The 22,206-nt window shown below is 43.9% G+C and overlaps 1 protein-coding gene across 4 annotated transcripts in view; it reads right to left on the reverse strand.

Moving 5' to 3' along the window:
• Positions 1 to 22,206, reverse strand: part of LOC139566286 (ras-associated and pleckstrin homology domains-containing protein 1-like) — a 78,425-nt gene that overhangs the window by 48,726 nt on the left and 7,493 nt on the right. For 3 of the 4 annotated variants that reach the window (XM_071387358.1, XM_071387361.1, XM_071387360.1), the window contains exon 2: positions 9,900 to 9,982. The exons of the other annotated variant lie outside the window; for it this stretch is intronic. The gene's annotated coding sequence lies outside the window, so the exon portion shown is untranslated. The remainder of the gene's footprint in view (positions 1 to 9,899; positions 9,983 to 22,206) is intronic. 4 annotated transcript variants of the gene reach the window in all.

The following is a 22,206-nucleotide window of genomic DNA, read 5'->3' on the forward strand; positions in this document are numbered from 1 at the left end:
ACCTGCATATTTAGCTAAAATAAATCCAGGTTAGCAGGCTATATTAACCAGGTGAAATTGTGTCACTTCTCTTGCGTTCATTGCACGCAGAGTCAGGGTATATGCAACAGTTTGGGTCGCCTGGCTCATTGCGAACTAATTTGCCAGAATTAAACATAATTATGACATAACATTGAAGGTTGTGCAATGTAACAGGAATATTTAGACTTATGGATGCCACCCGTTAGATAAAATACGGAACGGTTCCGTATTTCACTGAAAGAATAAACGTTTTGTTTTCGAGATGATAGTTTCCGGATTCGACCATATTAATGACCTAAGGCTTGTATTTCTGTGTGTCATTATGTTATAATTAACTCTATGATTTGATAGAACAGTCTGACTGAGCGATGGTAGGCACCAGCAGGCTTGTAAGCATTCATTCAAACAGCACCTTCGTGCGTTTTGTCAGCAGCTCTTCGCAATGCTTCAAGCATTGCACTGTTTATGACTTCAAGCCTATCAACTCCCGAGATTAGGCAGGTGTAACCGATGTGAAATGACTAGCTAGTTAGCGGGGTGCGCGCTAATAGCGTTTCAAACGTCACTCGCTCTGAGACTTGGAGTAGTTGTTACCCTTGCTCTGCATGGGTAACGCTGCTTCGAGGGTGGCTGGTGTCGATGTGTTCCTGGTTCGAGCCCAGGTAGGAGCGAGGAGAGGGACGGAAGCTATACTGTTACACTGGCAATACTAAAGTGCCTATAAGAACATCCAATAGTCAAAGGTATATGAAATACAAATCTTAGAGAGAAATAGTCCTATAATAACTACAACCTAAAACTTCTTACCTGGGAATATTGAAGACTCATGTTAAAAGGAACCACCAGCTTTCATATGTTCTCATGTTCTGAGCAAGGAACTTAAACATTAGCTTTCTTACATGGCACATATTGCACTTTTACTTTCTTCTCCAACACTTTGTTTTTGCATTATTTAAACCAAATTGAACATGTTTCATTATTTATTTGAGGCTAAATTGATTTTATTGATGTGTTAAAATAAGTGTTCATTCAGTATTGTTGTAATTGTCATTATTACAAATAAATACATTTTTTTTTTAAATCGGCCGATTTATCGGCATCGGCTTTTTTGATCCTCCAATAATCGGTATCGGCGTTGAAAAATCATAAAATCGGTCAACCTCTAATTGACCCCCCCCCCCCCATGTCACAATACCCCCCACTGTTCCTGTGGGTGAGTCACCCCTGGCTTTGGGTACTGTTCTGGAAAATGGATAAGGGTGTGGCCGGACTCTCCCAAATAGTAGGACGGGGGTGGAGGGGGGGTTATATGAGTAGGCCAAACATAGTTGGTATTACTGCTCTCAAGTGCTTCGACTGCCTGTGCGACAAAGCAGGCAGGTGAGTGTGGATGAATGAATGGTGGCTATTTCAGGGCACATGGCAGCGCTCATTTCAATTCACCCCTCTCTATCCCCTCTAGGCAAACAGGGCTCATCCACCACGCTCAGTCAGTCAATGAAAGGGGCCATTTGCACAGTGAGGGTGGGGCAAAGAGATCATTAAAACATAGGCCGAGAACGTCATCAGTTCATAACTGTTAAGACTACTGTATATGGCTATCAGGCTACAACCTCGTACAGTGTGCAAAAAGGACAATATCGTCTCCACACTGGCTATGAAAGAGATCCACTGACAAGGCAACAGTCTAAAGTACATTCGGGTGAGGAGGCCCTGTATTCAAAAAGCGTCCTGGAGTAGGAGTGCTGATCTAAGATCAGTTTTTCCCTTTTAGATGATAACGAATAAGATTACATGGACAGGGAGGACATAATCCTAGATCAGGACTCCTAGTCTGAGACGCTTTATGACTACAGGCCCTGGACCCTTTGTGCTCGGGACACTAAATCGAGAGGTACTTTCTCCAGGCCAAGGTTGTGTTCATTAGGGCATACCGTAGACATGTTCTGATGCTCCCCAACAGTTTAGTGCCTAATGAACATGACCTTGCTTTGATTCAACACCATACAGTATATCAACAACGGGGGAAAACGCACAAATGACATACGGCCTAGATGTAAATCAACAAAATCCGTACAACGTAGCAGAGATCCAATCCAGATACATTTCTTTGTACCATTAAAGAAAGCTGGAACAAAACATTGGGAGTGGGAGAGAGGACAGATGATGGGGGAGGGAATAGACAATTAGAATATGAGTGGGGGGAGGGTCAGACTGACAAAGCGGCATCAGTCAAGCACGACTGACAGCCGGCGAGGAAAAGAGGAGAACAGAGAGAGTAGATCACACAGAGTGACCCTGGCATACACAGATATATGAGTGTGAGAGAGAGAGTGAGAGAGAGTGAGAGAGATATGAAGGGAGGAAGAAAACAAGACAAAGACAGGGGGCGATGGGAAAAGAAAGAACGAAAGAGAAAAGGAGAGAGAGGAGCTGACCAGATGATATGTTCCCACACAGAGGCAGCAGCTAGAAGTCAGCTGGTGTTTGCAGCAGTCAGCAGGTGTTTGCAGCAGTCAGCAGGTTTCTCCATAGTAACAGCAACAGCCCCATACCTACCAACAGCCCTACCCCCATAGCTGCCACCTAAGTATGCAAATACGGTGCCTTCAGAATTCACACCGCTGGACCTTTCCCACATTTTGCTGTGTTACAGCCTGAATTAAAAATGTATTCAATTAGATTGGGTCACTAATCTATACAAAATACCCAATAATATTCAACATGTAATTATGTTTTTAGATATGTTTACACATTCATTTAAAAAAATCTATAGAGAGTCAATTTATTTTTGTATTTTATTTTTATTTCACCTTTATTTAACCAGGTAAGCCAGTTGAGAACAAGTTCTCATTTACAACTGCGACCTGGCCAAGATAAAGTAAAGCAGTTCGACACATACAACAACACAGAGTTACACATGGAATAAACAAATATACAGTCAATAATACAGTAGAAAAAGTCTGTATACAGTGTGTGCAAATGAGGTAGGATAAGGGAGGTAGGCAATAAATAGGCCATGGTGGAAAAGTAATTACAATATAGCAATTAAACACTGGAATGGTAGAATGTGCAGAAGATGAATGTGCAAGTAGAGATACTGGGGTGTAAAGGAGCAAGATAAATAAATAAATAAATAAATAAATACAGTATGGGGATGAGGTAGTTGGATGGGCAATTCACAGGTGCAGTGATCTGTGAGCTGCTCTGACAGCTGGTGCTTAAAGCTAGTGAGGGAGATATAAGTCTCCAGATTCATTGATTTTTCCAGTTCGTTCCAGTCATTGGCAGAGAACTGGAAGGGAAAGCGGCCAAAGGAAAAATTGGCTTTGGGGGTGACCAGTGAGATATACCTGCTGGAGCGCGTGCTACGGGTGGGTGCTGCAATGGTACTCAATCAATAAGTACTCAATCATTTTGTTATGACAAGCCTAAAAAAGTTCAGGGGTAAACATTTGCTTAACAAGTCACATAATAAGTTGCATGGACTCACTCTGTGTGCAATAGTGTTTAAAGTGATTTTTAAATAACTACTCCATCTCTGTACCCCACACATACAATTATCGGTAAGGTCCCTAAGTGGAGCAGTGAATTTCAAGCACAGATTCAACCACAAAGACAGGAGGAGAGGATTTCATATGGATCGCAAAAAATGGCACCTATTGGTAGATGGGTATTATTAATTAATAGCCATTATTAATTTTACAATTTGGATGGTATATCAATACACCCAGTCACTACAAAGCTACAGGCGTCCTTCCTAACTCAGTTGCTTGAGATGAAGGAAACCGCTCAGGGATTTCACCACGAGGCCAATGATGATTTTAAAGAGTTTAAAGGCCTGTGATAACTGAGGATGGATCAACAACATTGTAGTTACTCTACAATACGAACCTAATTGACAGAGTGTGACGTAGAAGTCGGTCACTGGCCGCGGGCAGCATTTGGTACTTTAACGCACGCACACATTCATCACCCCCCCCCGCTCCGTTATCAGATAAGTTAATAATGTGGGTTGACACACAAGTTAGTTAACTTCTCTATCCTAGTACATACATTTCACACTTACGTCAATAACCAGTTATGGGATAAAGAAATACACAGACAAGTGTTTATATTTAATATAAGTTATATTTATCGATGTTATGGATGAGCGCGTTGTTTGTTCTGTTCCTCTCTCTCTCCATCTCTGTAGCTTCCGGGTATGCTGGATAAGGACCCGAGCTAAAGGAATTGGGCTGACTTTGTAGTGCCTGTCCCGAATGGCTCATTAATGTAAATGGGCATATTGAAAGACTCCATGTCAGTAGTGATGTAATTTTGTAAATGTTATATTGGGATATTGTTTCATAAAAAACATGTTTCAATGTGTATATACTTTAGTATGTTTAGTTAAACGGAAAATGTAGGTTTGAATAGGCAATTGCTTAATTAATTCGTGTTAATTGTTCTGAGGGGAGGGGCTAGCCCTACAAAAGGAGCCTCTCTTTCAGTTCATGGAGACGCATTTTGGATTGAGCTGTGGATGGGGCAGCATTGTTTTTAAGCTGTCCCATAAGGTAGACGTTTGATGGCAGTACTGTTGTTTTTGTTCCGGAATCACTATGTAAATAAACACCCTTGCACAGAAAAACGTTTGCGGCTCCACCATCTTTTTATTTTGATAGAGGTTGAGTTTTCCAGTTTAGCCTTCTGGCATACTCTACGTGACATAGGGTGGCAGTGGTGGGATGGCGCACCGCAAATCAGTGAATTCCAACAAGAGAGGTAAAGGAATGCGCACAGGATTGCGTTCTCAGCAGCAGCATCAACTGTCAGAAAAGGTACCTGAAGTTGAAACGGGGTGGAATGAGAAACCAGGAGCCCGACCAAGAGGCCAAACACAACCAGAACCGTTTGAGCTACCGGTTGAACCAGCAGATACAGCCATAAAAGACCAGCTGACTGAAGGAGCAGTTGGGGGACCAGAACCACACCCAACCATGGTAGCCCTTTTCCAGCAACTTTTCACCTGCCTTGAGAGGAGGGACGAAGACCTCAAGCAGGAGTTGCGGGGCCTACGCCAATCTATCCGCACAGCTCCTCACCAGGCGGAACTCGCCAGTGAGAGCCCAAGATTGGGTCTGCCAACACCAGGACGACAAAGGCTCGACGCAGCAGGGACTTCAACTCCACAGCAGGCTCCCCAAGCAGTAATGAGGCCAGCCCCAGGACACCAGTCCAGCAGTTTTAACGTCCATCTTCCAGCATTCCTGAGGAAGGAGCCAAAGATGCCCTCATACCAGCAGGGGGAGGACATTAAAAACTACCTGCTGAGGAAAGAAAGAAGCCTGTACGGAATGCATCCCTGTTTGCGTCATTGCACTAAAGTAATAATGCAAATATGTGGCGAAGAAATGAATAAAGGCGTTATGTTTGAGGCAAATCTCTTCATATTATCAAGATTGGTGCTGGCTGCATCATGTTTTAGGTATGCTAGGGAGTTTTTGGGGATAAAATAAATGAAATAGAGCTAAACACAGGCAAAATCCTAGAGGAAAACCAGGTTCAGTCTGCTTTCCAACAGACACTGGGAGACAAATTCACAATTTCAGTAGGACAATAACCTAAAACACAATGCCAAATATACACTGGAGTTGCTTACCAAGATGACATTGAATGTTTTGACTTAAATCTACTTGAAAATATGTCAAGACTTGAAAATGGCTGTCTAGAAATCAACCAACTTGACAACTTTAAGAATAATGGTCAAATATTGTACAACCCAGGTATTCAAGCTCTTAGCAGCTTACCCAGAAAGACTCACAGCTGTAAATCACTGTCAAAGGTGATTCTAACATGTGTTGAATACCTATCAAGATAGTGTTTAATTTTCCATTAATTAAAAATATAATGTGTAGATCGTTGACAAAAAAAAGGAATTAAATCCAACTTTGTAACAACTAAATGTGGAGAAGGGGTGTGAATACTTTCTGAAGGCACTGTATTTGATCATCAAATACAAGAGAAGGTGGAAAGTTCCTCGGCGGTACACATCGCGGACAAACTGAAACGGTCCACCCACACAGACAGCGTGGTGAAGAAGGTGCAACAGCGCCTCTTCAACCTCAGGAGGCTGAAGCAATTTGGCTTGTCATCAAAAACACTCAAACTTTTACAGATGCACAATCGAGAGCATCCTGTCGGGCTGCATCACCGCCTGGTACGGCAACTGCTCCAAAGGGTCTCCAAAGGGTAGTGAGGTCTGCACAACGCATCACCGGGGGCAAACTACCTGCCCTCCAGGACACCTACAACAGCCGATGTCACAGGAAGGCCATAAAGATCATTAAGGACAACAACCACCTGAGCCACTGCCTGTTTACCCCGCTATCATCCAGAAGGCGAGGTCAGTACAGGTGCATCAAAGCTGGGACACGAAGCTGTTTTTCAGTCTCAAGGCCATCAGACTGTTAAACAGCCATCACTAACACTGAGTGGCTTCTGCCAACATACAGACTCAATCTCTAGCCTCTTTAACAATTAAAAATTGGATGTAATAAATGTATCACTAGCCACTTTAAACAATGCCACTTTATATAATGTTTACATACCCTACATTACTCATCTCATATGTATATACTGTACTCTATACCATCTACTACATCCTATATATTTATATGTACATATGTACATTAATTCCTTTACACTTGTGTGTGTATAAGGTAGTTGTGAAATTGTTAAATATTACTGCATGGTCGGAACTAGAAGCACAAGCATTTTGCTACACTCGCATTAACATCTGCTAACCATGTGTATGTGCCCAATAAAATTTGATTCGATCCATCTTGTGATCTTGCTCGATTTGATTGTTGACAGTAAACGCTGTGCCACTGAGCCATTACATAGGTCTGCTTAATGGCATATATTATATAATTCATTTCCGTTGTGCACGGTCCTTGGAAATGCTAATTACTACAGAAATGTATGATGCAGGAATAAATAGGCATTTATGTATGATGATAACCACTAGCTCTGCAACCATAAACGTTCTGATATCAGAAGGTTTATCACTAATATCCTTGGGTAATGAGTAACATATCGTTTCCAGGCTCACAACAACAATCAGTTTGTTCATCGCGGGCAAATATCATTGCTGGGTTTGATTTTCATATTGGGCAATCATCGTCAAGCCAATTAGACAGAGAAAGAGACTATTCACGAGGGTAAAAAAAACACAGTCACACACACAATGGAAGTGCAGTCACCCAGCACAGAAATAACCCCTTCATGTGTTAAAAGTCCTCAATCTCCTTGCAGAGTAACACTAGCTTGGCAGCTAGCATATCAGCTCAATAACAACGCTGCTGTGCGTTTATAGTCGTACTAGTCGGTCTCTCTTTTACTAGCTATCCTAGTATTTCAGGATCAGTGTCTAACCGTGGTGTCCGTAGTAGACATCTTGTGCGTAACACACACACACACCTATTAGGGAACATAGAGCACAGTGGGTATACTGCTGTCCAATCCACACAGGCTCAGCGTCTCCCTAAAGGCCGACAGACAGCACAGACTGGCACCACAGCACAGACCCCAGAACAGCTGGGAATGTCATCATTCATCCCAGCTGCTCCAGCCGGCCTCTGACCTCTTGACCTCTGACAGCTGGCTGGGAATTGGTTACTGGTAACTGGCACATTGCAAACACGTACACGGGCACGTACACATGCGCACATGCCAAACGCACAGTCTTGTTTTGTTAGGCCTCCTGACTCTAGCAACTGTCGGTAGTCTGTCTGTCCGTCAGCAGTGCCACCTCACGTCCGCCGTGTCACCTCCGGCCTTCCGACAATTCTCTGGCATTCCTGTAATATTCAGGAATGCCAGCCTGTCCCTGAAGGGAGCGCAACACCACCCCCCCCCTCCACCCACAACATTCACATGGAATTTGGGACGTACCCATATATACACGCAAACAACTACACTGTTCCCGCTAGATCATTTTCAGCTCCCGAGGGGTTACTCTCCATCTTCAAGAGTCAGATTCCCTCACCACCAACGAGGATGGTTAGCTTTTAAAGGACAGACGCAGACACACACCCTTTGATAGCGCACAATACGTGTTTTTTTTTAGAATCTCCGTGGAGACCATAGCAACAATAGCATCCTGCCAGTCAGTAGTATATGGTCTATAGTGACACACTTCACCCCAAACCTCCCTGAGTTAAGAGTTTTTTTTAACGTAGGTACAGATCTAGGATCACCTTCCCATCCCCAATCCTAACCTTATCCATTAGTGGGGGAAATGCTAAATTGACCCAAGATCAGCATCTAGATGCAACATCACCCTACATCCTATATACCCTTAGAGGAAGTTGGAGTATGGGTTGGTTGGTGTAAATTACAGGCCACCGTCCCACTTATAAACACCAAAACACACTCCAACTAATTAGCTGGCCTAGACAAAACACACAACGATCACGAGTGCTTCTTCCCAAACAAAATAGCTGCTGTGTAGATTCAGTGTGTGCAGTCACATGCACTGGAGCACACCCCACACACACACACTGAGTGACAGGACAGAGTGGGGCTGGTAGCGTAGGTTTGGTTAACTATAAAAAGGTCCACTTCAGATGGCTGCTTGCGTGTGTGTGTGTGTGTGTGTGTGTGTGTGTGTGGTGTGTGTGTGTGTGAAACGCTCTGCAAGTCTACCCTCATTCCCACAGTGAAAGCGTCTCATCCTCAAGGAATGAGTATAGGTCTCGAAATACACTGACATGGCACATGACTAGCCTGCCCCCTCACCCCGATTTGTCACAGTTTCCTACCTACTATTTTCCCCCATCCGACTGCTGTGTTTGTCTCTCTATTTAGTTAGGAATGTAGATGTAGGCTATAGGTTGTAGAAGGAAGATAGTGAGAAAGTGTTTTGGGGTAGGATTCCATGTTGCTCCTGGACAAAATGTGCTTGGTAGACCGCAGCACTGCCGCTGAGCCACACTGCTTTCCTACCTCCTCTGATATCTCTCGGCTCTTGGGGACCCAGAGGGGCGCACGGTTTTGTTCCAGTCCGGCACTAAGACACCTGATTCGACTTATCAAAGGCTCAATGATTAGTTGGGTTGGTTGTGTTCGTGCGGGGGCGAGAACAAAAAACGTGCACCCCTCTGGGTCCCCCTCGGTGACCAGGATTGGGAGACACACACACACACACACCGCTATGAGGGAAGACAGTGTGACAGCCAGGTGACACGAGAGAGCAAGTTCTCCACAGTGGTGGTGACAAGGACAAGACAGCGCAGGACACAAACTCTGAGCATGGGTGACAAATCACTTCCAACACTACTTCTCCACTTCCCGGAACAGGCCCGTGCGGGGGAGAAAACTTGTTCCCTACACCCCTCAGGCAGCCACACAGAGACTACGTCCCAAATAGCACCCTATTGCCTACACAGTAGCACTACTTTTGACCGGGGCTATTGGGATTGGGGTGACATAAGGGACAAGCAGCCCCCCCAACTCCCTCCCGTCTGTCCTCGGTCTTTCCTGCGTCTCCTCTTCAACTTACAGAAGAAGAAGAAAAAAAACAGTCACGGAGCAAGAGCATTGAAATAGAACAGCAGAACATTGACTTGAATGGGAACGGCCATTCTAGTAATTATATTTCTATGAGCAAGAGCCTCTCTTTCACTGTGGAGATTCTGTCAGAAGAGCCATGGTACATGCATGATAAAGAGTGTCCATGACTGGTTTCAATGGCTCACTGAGATAGAGCATGGTGCTGGCAACACCAGGGTAGTGGGTTCCATCTTCTAAAAATGTCCATATTATTATACAACTACAGGGGTCAGGAAGACTCTACCGAAAGAATTGGAATGGGAGCCAAAAGTGTCTCTTACCTCTGGTGTGTCTCTCCCTTTGTCCCACTCAGGTCAGAGGTCAAATGAAGCCAACGCAACAGTCAGGACCAAGCTTTTATGTCCTGGAGAGGAGAGAATAGGAGAAGAAAAAAGTATCAGATTTGATTCACCATCTATTTTTGTTTTGAAGTGGAGACAAAAAAAGACGGCTGAAATTCAGCTCAGCAAGGGGCCATTACCGAGTGACAAACGGGACCTATGGATTGATGACGCTTGTTCTCATCGTGCTGTAGGGAAATCACATGGACTGCGTCGCTGTACACAGACAGAGAGAGATCAATCTCACCGTCACAGGGAGTAGCTTCAGATCCTGGGTGCGGAGAACTCTTAGACACACTGGGCCGAGCAAATTGAATCAAGCTAAGAAGCAAAACACAAGTACTGTGGCCGGGTAGCTTGTGACAAACATACACACATGAAATGAGGAGCAACGCACTTCCACAGGTAGATATTCACAGAGTCACAGACCTTAGCTAATCAAAATCCCGACTCGCGTTACGATTCACCAGGCTAGTCACGTATGCCGATTCAGACAAATCACAAGCAAGTATGTTTCATGTCCAGAAGGAATGCCGACTCTTACATTAAACATGATTCACACGATTCAAATTAATCATGTAGATGGAAGATTAGGCTCATGTAAAAAATAAAATGCTCACTCGTGGCCCGGCTGGTCAACCTCTGGCACACGTCTACAGCGTTGGGATATGTTTGAATTTGGCCTACTGCCCTTTGACACAATCTTTCCCCACGGTCTTCCTCTATCTGTTCAGTAAAGTGCCCCAAAAAATATCGACCGTACCAGTGAAACGTTGGGACACACCTACTCATTCAACGTTTATTTTTACTATTTTTTACATTCCAGTATAATAGTGAAGACATCTAAACTATGAATAACACATATGGAATCATGTAGTAACCAAAAGAAGTGTTAAACAAATCAAAATATATTTGTAGCCACTCTTTGCCTTCATGACAATTTTGCACACACTTGGCATTCTCTCAACCAGCTTAATGAGGTAGTCACCTGGAATGCATTTCAATTAACAGGTGTGACTTGTTAAGTCAATTTGTGTAATTTCTTTCCTTCATAATGCGTTTGAGCCAATCAGTTGTGTTGTGACAAGGTAGGGGTGGTATACAGAAGATAGCCCTATTTGGTAGAAGACCAAGTCCATATTATGGCAAATAACCAAAACAGAAATGACAGTCCATTACTTTAAGACATGAAGGTCAGTCGATGTGGAAAATTTCAAGAACTTTGAAAGTTTCTTCAAGTGCAGTCGCAAAACCCATCAAGCGCTATGATGAAAGTGGCTCTCATGAGGACCGCCACAGGAAAGGAAGACCCAGAGTTACCTCTGCTGCAGAAGATAAATTCATTAGAGTAACTGCACCTCAGATTGCAGACTAAATAAATGCTGATGAGTCCAAATTTTTGATTTTTGGTTCCAACCGCCATGTCTTTGTGAGACGCAGAGTAGGTGAACGGATGATCTCTGCGTGTGTGGTTCCCACCGTGAAGCATGGAGGTGGAGGAGTGATGGTGCTTTGCTGGTGACACTGTCTGATATATTTAGAATTCAAGGCACACTTAACCAGCATGGCTACCACAGCATTCTGCAGAGATACGCCATCCCATCTGGTTCACGCTTATTGGGACTACCATTTGTATTTCAACAGGACAATGACCCAACACAGGAGAGTGATGGAGTGCTGCATCAGATGACCTGGCTTCCACAATCACCTGACCTTATCCCAATTGAAATGGTTTGGGATGAGTTGGACCACAGAGTGAAGGAAAAGCAGCCAACAAGTGCTCAGCCTATGTGGGAACTCCTTCAAGACTGTTGGAAAAGCATTCCAGGTGAAGCTGGTTGAGAGAATGCCAAGATTGTGCAAAGCTGTCAAGGCAAAGGGTGGCTACTTTGAAGAATCGCAAATAGATTTTGATTTGTTTAACACTTTTTTGGTTACTACATGATTCCATATGTGTTATTTCATTCACTGGTACTATACATCTCTATATCTCTGGTGTGAAGAATGCTGACTCATTGTGTGGTGAACATGGCTACACAGTTGGTGTTTGTTTGCCTCGGAGTACACACACTCCAGCCTTCGTTATCCCAGTCGGCCTCAGCTGTCCCTTTGTAGAACTGTGCAGACGGACTGTCCACACAAAGTATGTGGCTGCACTCAAAACACAGGGGGGGGGGGGGGGGGTTCTTTCATGGTGTGTGTGTGTGTGTGTGTGTGTGTGTGTGTGTGTGTGTGTGTGTGTGTGTATCAGATACACACACACACACAGTGTTAGCATCTGTTTCTAATATTACCACGCAGTTTGACTTAGTGAGTGATCAAGCCTTCCCTGTGTGATATCTGCCCAGCAATTATGCCTGTCAGTCAACACTGACGTTGTAATGGAGGTGACATGTGGGTTTGAACAGCTGTATGCGGTGCAGTAGCAGCAATGATGCCCAAAGTGGATGCCACTTCTCTCTCTCAACACACAGGAAGTAAACAAGTGTGACATCATTATCCCAGGTGCGAGAGAGGGAGGATGTGTGCATAGGGGGTGGACATTTCTCCCAGGATCCAAAACAGCAGGATCTTTACTGTCAATCTCTTACACTGGGTGGATTCTAAGTGCAGGAGTTGCGTTTCAAGGGCCAAAGCCAAGGTTGGAGAATCAAGTCCTCTAATTTGGGAGAGGGTTTACAAAATCCTGAAAAACACAAACTACAAGTATTTATCCCCTACAGCCACTAAGGCTGCACCTTTTGTCTCTGTTGATTTCTATTGAGACAAGTGTTGATGTTGGTGTAGGCTTCTGCGATCTGCCGAAAAAACTAAATGTAGGGTAAACACTGCTTCCTGTACTGTATATTCAAATCTCCCTAGGATACAGGTGTCCTTCTCCCACACATACTTCCTGCTCTGGCCTAATCCCATATTTCCTGTCTGAGCAGGAAGCAGGAAGTGGGAAAGAGGGCACGTTGCAGAGGTGATGTCAGAGGATAATAAAAACGAGTATTGTTACAGAGAGGAAACAAACAGACTGTGTACCCTTCTTTTTACACTGCTGCTACTCTCTGTTTATCATATATGCATAGTCATTTAACTATACATTCATGTAAAAACTACCTCAAATTGGGCCAACTAACCAGTGCTCCCACACATTGACTAACCGGGCTATCTGCATTGTGTCCCGCCACCCACCACCCCCTCTTTTACGCTACTCTCTGTTCATCATATATGCATAGTTACTTTAACCATATCTACATGTACATACTACCTCAATCAGCCTGACTAACCGGTGTCTGTATGTAGGCTCGCTACTTTTATAGCCTCGCTACTGTATATAGCCTGTCTTTTTACTGTTGTTTTATTTCTTTACCTACCTATTGTTCATCTAACACCTTTTTTGAACTATTGGTTAGAGCCTGTAAGTAAGCATTTCACTGTAAGGTCTACCTACACCTGTTGTATTCAGCGCACGTGACAAATAAACTTTGATTTGAGGCAAAAACATTTGGGAGTACAGTATATGTGCATGTGCACATGAGTGCGATCCAAACCGGTGACCTCCGCCACACAGATCACATTGCATTCACAGTAGTTAGGGCATCCGTCACACTGCCTCATGCGTACTCTAGCTAATGCTCCGTTTACATCGTGATGTATTTCATTACAGAGTCTTGCCCCGCTTGTGAACGGACAACTGTACTGTTTAACGCAAGATGGAGGAGAGCCTGATCTCGTTAGAGATCACATTTATTTTGGAAGATTGCAAAATATGACCTTTTCAATCAGGACAGAATAAATACGCGGAACAATAATAAAACGCAACAATTGCAAAGTTTTTACTGAGTTACAGTTAAGGCTGTGGCAGTCATGACATTTCGTCAGCCGGTGATTGTCAAGCAAATAACTGTCGGTCTTATGGTAATTGACCATAATTAACAAACACATTTAGCATCTTCTGGCTTCCACACATAGCCCACTGATGCAGACCTTTGGAACATCTACATTTTAAGTCTAATTAATCCATGTAATATAGGCTAAACCATCACAGTAAATCCATTATTTATTTTAGACAGGTCTAAAGAAACATGATATGACGAAAATGTTTTCTATTTCAGAAGAACATAATAGCATACTCTGAGTTGTCCTTATGTTAGGTCCTGATCTGGCTATGTTATATGGCTGTGGGCTACACTAGTTCATTTAGCAGACAAGATTTGCTTAGAATTCCGTGGCATTATTTTATACTATGAAGAATACAATTGAACATAGCTGAATAAAATATAAATATTTTCTCCAAACGATTTAAGGGAGTGCGCACATGCGGCTATTCTGTGTTGAGCAGTTAACAAAGAAACAGGTACTTCTATATGCTTAATTTAGAGTTATTTATGTAACTTTAGTTGCGATACAAATGTTGGGCTATATTTTTTGCATGAGGCGACTAAGGATGATTTTAAAAAGGTTGCATGAAAGGCATGAGCTCTGCTTAGTTTTTTTTGCGCAGGCTGTACACACTTCTAGTCTCTCATTCACTATTTGACAAGCACTTGATAATGCCTCGAATTTCCCGGCGGCATCCCCTTTGTAGCCGTAATCCACCCTAAAAAAAATCCATGCCTTTATTGTGCCCTTCTCCCCGTGTGCTTTGCGCTCTCCATCACGTGTTGAAGTCTTTCTTACAGGCTACAAGTTTTAGACAGACGCATTGGGGACAGAACCGCGCGTGTCCGTTTTCAAAATTGACTGCAAATGTGATTATGCATCTAATGCTTCTAAAGGTGCATTTTTATGATGCAAATGATCTTCCCCACGCCTGAAACTCACGCACTGCTTATATATGCCAGTTAGGCTCCATACCCCTTGTAAAGCGGATTAATGTGCTTCATTTTAAAATACGTTTTTTGGCCACTTTAGTTGTGATACAAACCTTATTAAAATATATAGGCCTATGGGCTGGTTACATGAGGTGTGCGACTATGATTAGAAAAAGTCACCAAAAAAAATGAATGTTTCTTATGCTGGGCATCATTCACAAGTGTTAGGCAAATATTTTCACCCATCAGACTATTTTTGATATAATCTTGTCTTTAAATAATATGTGTGCGAAATGTGTTTTGATTTAGAACGAACCATTATCATGCACGGTCTCGAAAATGGGGCAGCGGAAAAAAATACATCTGTGCACTTAAATAGCGGATGGAGGACGCTTTCCCGTGGTTCATTTTCATGCCAGCCAGGTAGGCTATACCCCTGTTGTAAAGATAAGCAATGTGCTTAATATTGTTTTCTCCCTCAATTGCCTAATCTATAGAAATGTTGCGCAACATGAGCTCTCATTAAGTGTTTGATTAGATTTTCGATTACATTTGCATTGATGCCAGAGTGATTAGAGGGACAAGAGAGTGCTGAGTACCTGGCAGTTAGCAACTTTGGTTGGCTACTAATGACCATGACTAAACAGTCACATGGATTTGACTGCCTTCATGACTCGTGACCGCCGGTGTGGCGGTAATATGGTCAGCGCAACAGCCCTCTTTACAGTTCATATAAGGAAATCAGACCATGTAAATAAATAAATTAGGCCCTAATCTATGGATTTGACATGACTGGGATATGCATCTGTTGGTCAGATACCTTTAAAAAAAAAAAGTAGGGGCGTGGATCCGAAAACCAGTCAGTATCTGGTGTGACCACCATTTGCCTCATGCAGCGAGACATCTCATTCACATAGAGCCGAGTCAACATCAGGCTATTGACTGCGGCCAGTGGAATGTTGTCCCACTCCTCTTCAAATGGCTGTGCGAAGCTGCTAGTTATAACACATGATCTGTAAACAGTAACAAGTCATGTGAACGAGGCTTAAGAGGACGAGTCTTTCAGAAGAGCAAATCACAAGTGACCATAGAGCACGAGTCCTCATAACCAGGTCCATCATGCGCAACCAGAGAAATGCTTGGCCATCAGAGTAGGGTGACGTTACGCTGATCTTAGGTCAGTTTTAAGACAACCCCTTTTTGATCAAACCACGTGAGTTGTTTAGTTCACTCCCGAGTGCGGATAGTGTTCACACTGAGGGGGTAAACGCACCAGAGTTCAGAAAACCTGCACCAAAACAATTTGGTGTGAAAGACCCCCAGACTAGGAGTGCAAGCATCAAGCCCTCCCTGTCCATTATTCATTATGACAGAAAAGGCTAAACTGATCCAAGGTCAGCAATCCAAGGTCAGCACATTCATGAATATGGGCCTTGACCCTCTCCCTCTCTGTAAACGTCACTTTTGTAGCAACAGGTTCATGTTGGCTGACCCTGGACATGCGAGTAGCCCTCTGATGGCTCATAAACCCATAGGGATGCCAAGCTCGGCAGCTGATCTGGAACCGTACTACATTTGGCACGACAGTGTGTAATCAGGTTCACTACACAACAAACCAGGCCCCAGCCAAGAGATTAGCCCAGTGGGTCAGTCGGGGAGTTTGGACTCGGAGAGACACTCATATACACACACTTAACATGAGCTGGTGTTCATACGCAAACGTGCACATAGGTCACAGAAACGGAAACAAAACGGACGCACGATGACTGCGTGAGAGTGCCTCCAGTACGAGTGACTAAAGCTGCAGGTGTTGGTTTGATACGAGTCACCATCTATTTTGGGGGGGGGGGGGGGGGGGTGCATAAGTTGAAGTGAGATATCTACAGTAGGCTAGCCAAAGCAGTTACAAACTTTTCCAATGACATTATTGGCCTGGTCCACCTATATTCAAAGCCCTGGGACATGTTTTCTGCAAAGGAACAGCACACGGTTGCATAACATTTAACATAACAGACGTTGACCAGTATAACTCCGTCTGAAGTTAGGACTACAGTAGTATACCACGGTCATATTCATTAGGCACTAAATGTAAAAAAAAAAAAAACAGACTTGTTCAATAAGGAACCCTCGTTTTCTGATGAAAAGCCATTTGCACAGAGTTCCCTAATGAACACGGGTATTAAAGCAGCTAAGCATTACAAAGTGAAACTGCTACACAGCCAAGTGTCCCAGATGTTGACTGTGTGAAACTGGTCAAATGACTTGAGGGAAAATGATGAGAATGAGCTCAGTGTTTCCAAGCACGCTTTTCCGGATGACATCATTTACACTAAGAGCAGCACAGTTGTCTCTTTCATTCATTTCTTTCTCTCTGCTCTCCATCCGATCACTAGGGTCATTTTCATGAGGCACCAAACTGAAGAAAAAAAGATTGAAACAGGGAGGGAGGGACCACTTGGACACGTCCAATAGGAAACGCTCATTTTCCTTCTCCTTTTCAAAATGCTTTAAAACGTTTTGCGACGGTGTGTCCTACTGGAAATGACCCAGTTTCCCAACCACTGCCTTCAGTCTTGTAACGATTGTGTTGGCAGCTTGGCAGCTGAAGGTTGAGGAAAGGTTAGCCAATAACCTCACTAGGGGCTCGATGATGTGCGTCGACCCGCCGTCCTTGGCTCGCTGTAAAATGGGCAATGTGACAGGGAGATGCTGGCTACATCCCGATTCGACAACCCTTCTCCTGAACTGTACACTTCCCTTCATGGATTTAATAATGGTGGAATCTCCCTCCAGCCAATGCTTACACCAATCCAATGATGGGGAGTGTGCAAGTGCACACTATGGCTGAAGGGGTGGAATTTTGGGACAAAGCCGCATTTTTCCCCCTCCTTACTCGTCTCACAGGTCCAGAACAAACTCAAGGAAACGTACAGTATTATACAGAGCCATGATTCCATGGAACTCCCATCCATCTCATATAGCGCAGGTGAACAGCAAACCTGTTTTTTTGTTTTTTTTTAACAAATAAAGCAACACCTCACGGCACAAGGCCTCTACCCCACGTGATCTACTTGTCGTGTGTATTTACTGACATGTATGTGTAACTGATAGATGCAAACACACACGCGCACAATACAGGTTCATGTTTTTAAATGCATGTCAATTGTAAAGTCTTCTGTCTGTTATGTCGTTTTCGTTACGTGTCAAACCCCAATAGGACTAGCTGTCGCCATTGGCGTCGGCGAGCGGGGATCCCCATAAAATAAAAATCAATCCCATCCGTATGCGCCTTTGCCCATATCTGGAAAATGAAAGCTTTTTTTCTACAACAGATGTGAAGAGAGTAATGTGTGTAATGCATCTTCATGTTTTAAAATAGGTCATATTTGCCTGGAAAGCCAAGAACGTGAAGGCAAGTTGTGTATCTTTAATGGATAATGCAGGTTTTCTATTCTATACTGCCTGAGCCCAGTCTCAGCTCATAATATAGAGGCTACTATAAGAGAAACAGTGGACAAAACTACATCTTTGAACAGACAAGATGATTTTGTCACCCACCATCTAAGATTCTGAAATCGTTTCTGTAGTTAGAAACTGATGAGATCATTCCTGAAACTTTATTTTGTTGAAATATAATTTGATCGGAGAAATTAAGCTGATTGCACCCAAAAATTGGCAATTTTAAAAATGTATAGGACTCATTTAAATCAAAAATAAATATGAGTACCTAACATCCGATTTGGACCATAATTCTTCCCAACAATGAGTAAGACATGAGGAATCCAATAAAATGATCACTAGCCACCCACAGACCCTCCACACCCTTACAACCAGTATCAGTTCTGGTTCTAAGGCAAATAGTATGGAGCTGCTGCTTGGAGTCCTGCTTCTTCAACCTTTGTAATGTGCTCCCTGTGAATCTGGTGAAACATTTTTGAAATGGAAAACGGTACTACCTGAACTTGTCAATTTCCGTTGCGAAACGTGTACCTTCACTTGATATCACCCATGTAGCTAATGTCTAGGTGCTATGGTAAGAGAGAGTCGCCCATACATACTCAACATAATCACACACAAAACACCAATAGACTAGAGCAGAGAGTGTCCCAAAGAAAGACAATTGCGCACTCGTTTCCCCTTGAAATCACAAACACACGTCTACAAAAATGCATGTGTTCACAGTACAAAAACAGTTCCCTGAGGATTTAAAAGGAATGTGACCAAGAGAACACTCAGGGGAAACAGAGCAAACACAGCTATGGGTAGGATAAATAGCGGAGGACTTCCGCAGAGGGGTGAGTGGAAGAGCTAGCTTAATCTGCACCGCGAATGACCTGATACTAGAGTTCGCAGAGTCCGCGCACACAGTCAAACGCAAATCCTGGTTTCTCTCTACCACTCTATATCATCAACACAGTCACACGCACACCCTGTGCTGTTCTTTCTCCTCGTCTCCCTCTCCTTCTCACGTCAATCTTGGCTTCTCCCTACCACCCCATACATAAACACGCACGTCAGTGCTGCTGTCAGTGTTCCATGAGAACCAGCTGAACTTTGGGAGGGGAGAGCAGCGAGCACACAGGATGGGAAGGATAGTGATGTCAATCCCACCTGGTTGATGGGAGACAGCCCGTTTCCATGGCAATGAAGAAAACATCACAGATGTCATGTGAGGTCACTCAGAAGAGAACTTTTCACTGGAGGGAAAGAGGACAGTCTGCACCCCAAATGGCACCCTATTCCCTACATAGTGCAATACTTCTCCCCCGGCCCCATAGAGCTCATTTGGGACACAACCAGATCGGAGAACCCAGCACAGGCTGGGCTCGAACACTTTCAACTAGACCCAATGGACCAAATCAGTGGTTCCAGGCAGAGCACAATCTAAGGCCATCAAAATCTACATCCACGCCACTTCACATAAAAACTGCCAATAGAAACCAATAGTATACACTGGCTTGGCTAAAAATACAACTTTGTATTTTGTTTCCCGTACTGGTTAGGTGAAAGCAACACGGAAGAGCACAACCTTTAGGTTATTAGGCCTATGCTATGGTGGGAAAGCAGCCATAATGCTTACTTGGACTTGGCCATGGGTCAAGGCTTCATTGCCTCTTGAGCTACCGTGCCTTGAAGAATCAGTGAGGTAAAAGAGTTGGGCCATAGGAGAGATATTTTCAGTTTTGGAGTGCAGCCATTCTGTACTTCAGACCTGGATCGTACTCATTAGTGCAAACCGTAGCAAAACGGTTTGCAAAGAAACCGTTTTATTATTGGACGAGTTCAGGTTTCAGCCAAATTTCCCCAACATCCTGTCACATGACACTAATGTCAACACTGACTGGATCACTTGAGCGAGCATAGGCCATCTGCCTGTAGCTTTCAGGACACAGGCTAAAGCCGTCTGCATGCTTCCTATCCGAAGCGGTTTGTTCATATATGATGACGACATTTTGGTCTTCGGTAAGGGTTTTTTCGGGTGGTTGTGCACACATTTTTTACTTGTTCAATGGGTAACATGTCTTGTGAGTATGCAGGCCATAGAAGAACAGGTACATTTTCAGCTTCCAGGAATTGTGTACAGATCCTTGCGAAATGAGGCAGTGCATTATCATGCTGAAACATGAGGTGATGGAGGTGGATGAATGGCACGACAACGGGCCTCAGGATCTCTTCACAGTATCTCTGTGCATTAAAATTTCCATCGATAAAATGCAATAGTGTTCGTTGTCCATAGCTTATACCTGCCCATACCATAACCCCACCATGGAGCACTCAGTTCACAATGTTAACATCAGCGAACTGCTCGCCCACACACCGTCTGCCATCTGCACAGTACAGTTGAAACCAGGATTCATCTGTGAAAAGCACACTTCTCCAGCGTGCCAGTGGCCATTGAAGGTGAGCCTTTGCCCACTGAAGTCGGTTACGACGCCAAACTGCAGTCAGGTCAAGACCCTGGTGAGGACGACGAGCACAGATGAGCTTCCCTGAGATGGCTTCTGACAGTTTGTGCAGAAATTCATAGTTTGTGCAGAAATTCATAGTTTGTGCAAACCCCCAGTTCCATCAGAAGACGGATGTTAAGGTCCTGGGCTGATTACACGTGGTCTGCGTTTGTGAGACCGGTTGGACAAATTCTCTAAAACGACGTTGGAGGGGGCTTATGGTAGAGAAATTAACATTTAATTCTCTGGCAACAGCTCTGGTGGACATTCCTGCAGTCAGAATGCCAATTGCACGCTCCCTCAAAACATGAGACATCTGTGACGTTGTGTGAAAACATTTTAGTGGACTTTTGTCACCAGCACAAGGTTCACCTGTGTAATTATCATGCTTTTAAAATCAGCTTCGTGATATGCCACACCTGTCAGGTGGATGGATTATCTTGGCAAAAGGGAAATTCTCACTAACAGGGATGTAAACAAATTTGTGCACAAAATTTGAGAAATAAGCTTTTTGTGCGTATGGAAAACATCTGGGATCTTTTATTTCAGCTCATTCGGACCAGCTGAACCTAAGCGGAAGCCTTAACCAGCCACCATTGTGCTCATGCTACTGACTGATTAATAACTACCTAAGCTGCTTATAATGACACTACATAGAGGGAGGGAGGGAGGAAGGGACAGATGGTAGAGAGAGAGATGGAGAGAGAGAAAGGACTTATGGGGTAGAGAGAGCATTTCCTTTCATTGTGGGACAACACTTTGCATCACTTTGTTCATCTCTCCTGTGCGGCCTGCATAGCATCACCTGAGCTCTCCTGTTAAATGAGGACCCAGATGAATTCCCCTCAATACAGGCAAGGGTGCCCTCTTTCTGCCCGTTCCAATCAGACAGAACAGAGTCTGAACACCAGCCCTCTAACAGTCTGAAAACATGATCTAGACATGGACCCACAGATGTGTGCTCCTGATCCATTTAAAACATTCAGATAAGAACCCCTGTTCATTTCTTATTGCAAAGAAATCAAACGACGCACATGTGAATTACTGTATCAATCAAACAACATTATGCAAATGAAAAAACACTGATTTTCTTGTTCATTTCATGGAGTCATCTAGACTTGGATTTTGTACATTTCCGTGAACAATTGGTCAGTGAAAATCTCCTTCTCCATCTTGGTCCATAGGCGGAGACCCGGGGCAGGCAGGCAGGTGGCTGGCTGCCTTTGTTCCAAAATGGCCGTTGCAGCTGTCATCAAAGGTCAAGAAAATGCTCTATAAACACTACGGGACCTATGGAGACAGAGGCCATGTACCAGGACAGACTATAATAGGGGAAACTCACGCCTAGAAATGGTATTGCACATCCAAGCAGGGTGGGCCAGCTGCCCTTCTCAGGCTCCTACCATGCCCTCTCCCAAACCCACAACCCTGCCCAAGGCACTTGCAGCAGGGATACCTCCTTTATCAGCAGGCACCATCAGAGGGCCCCCCCCTGCC

The sequence above is a fragment of the Salvelinus alpinus genome, chromosome 38 (genome assembly GCF_045679555.1).
Source record: "Salvelinus alpinus chromosome 38, SLU_Salpinus.1, whole genome shotgun sequence".
Lineage (NCBI taxonomy): Eukaryota > Metazoa > Chordata > Actinopteri > Salmoniformes > Salmonidae > Salvelinus > Salvelinus alpinus.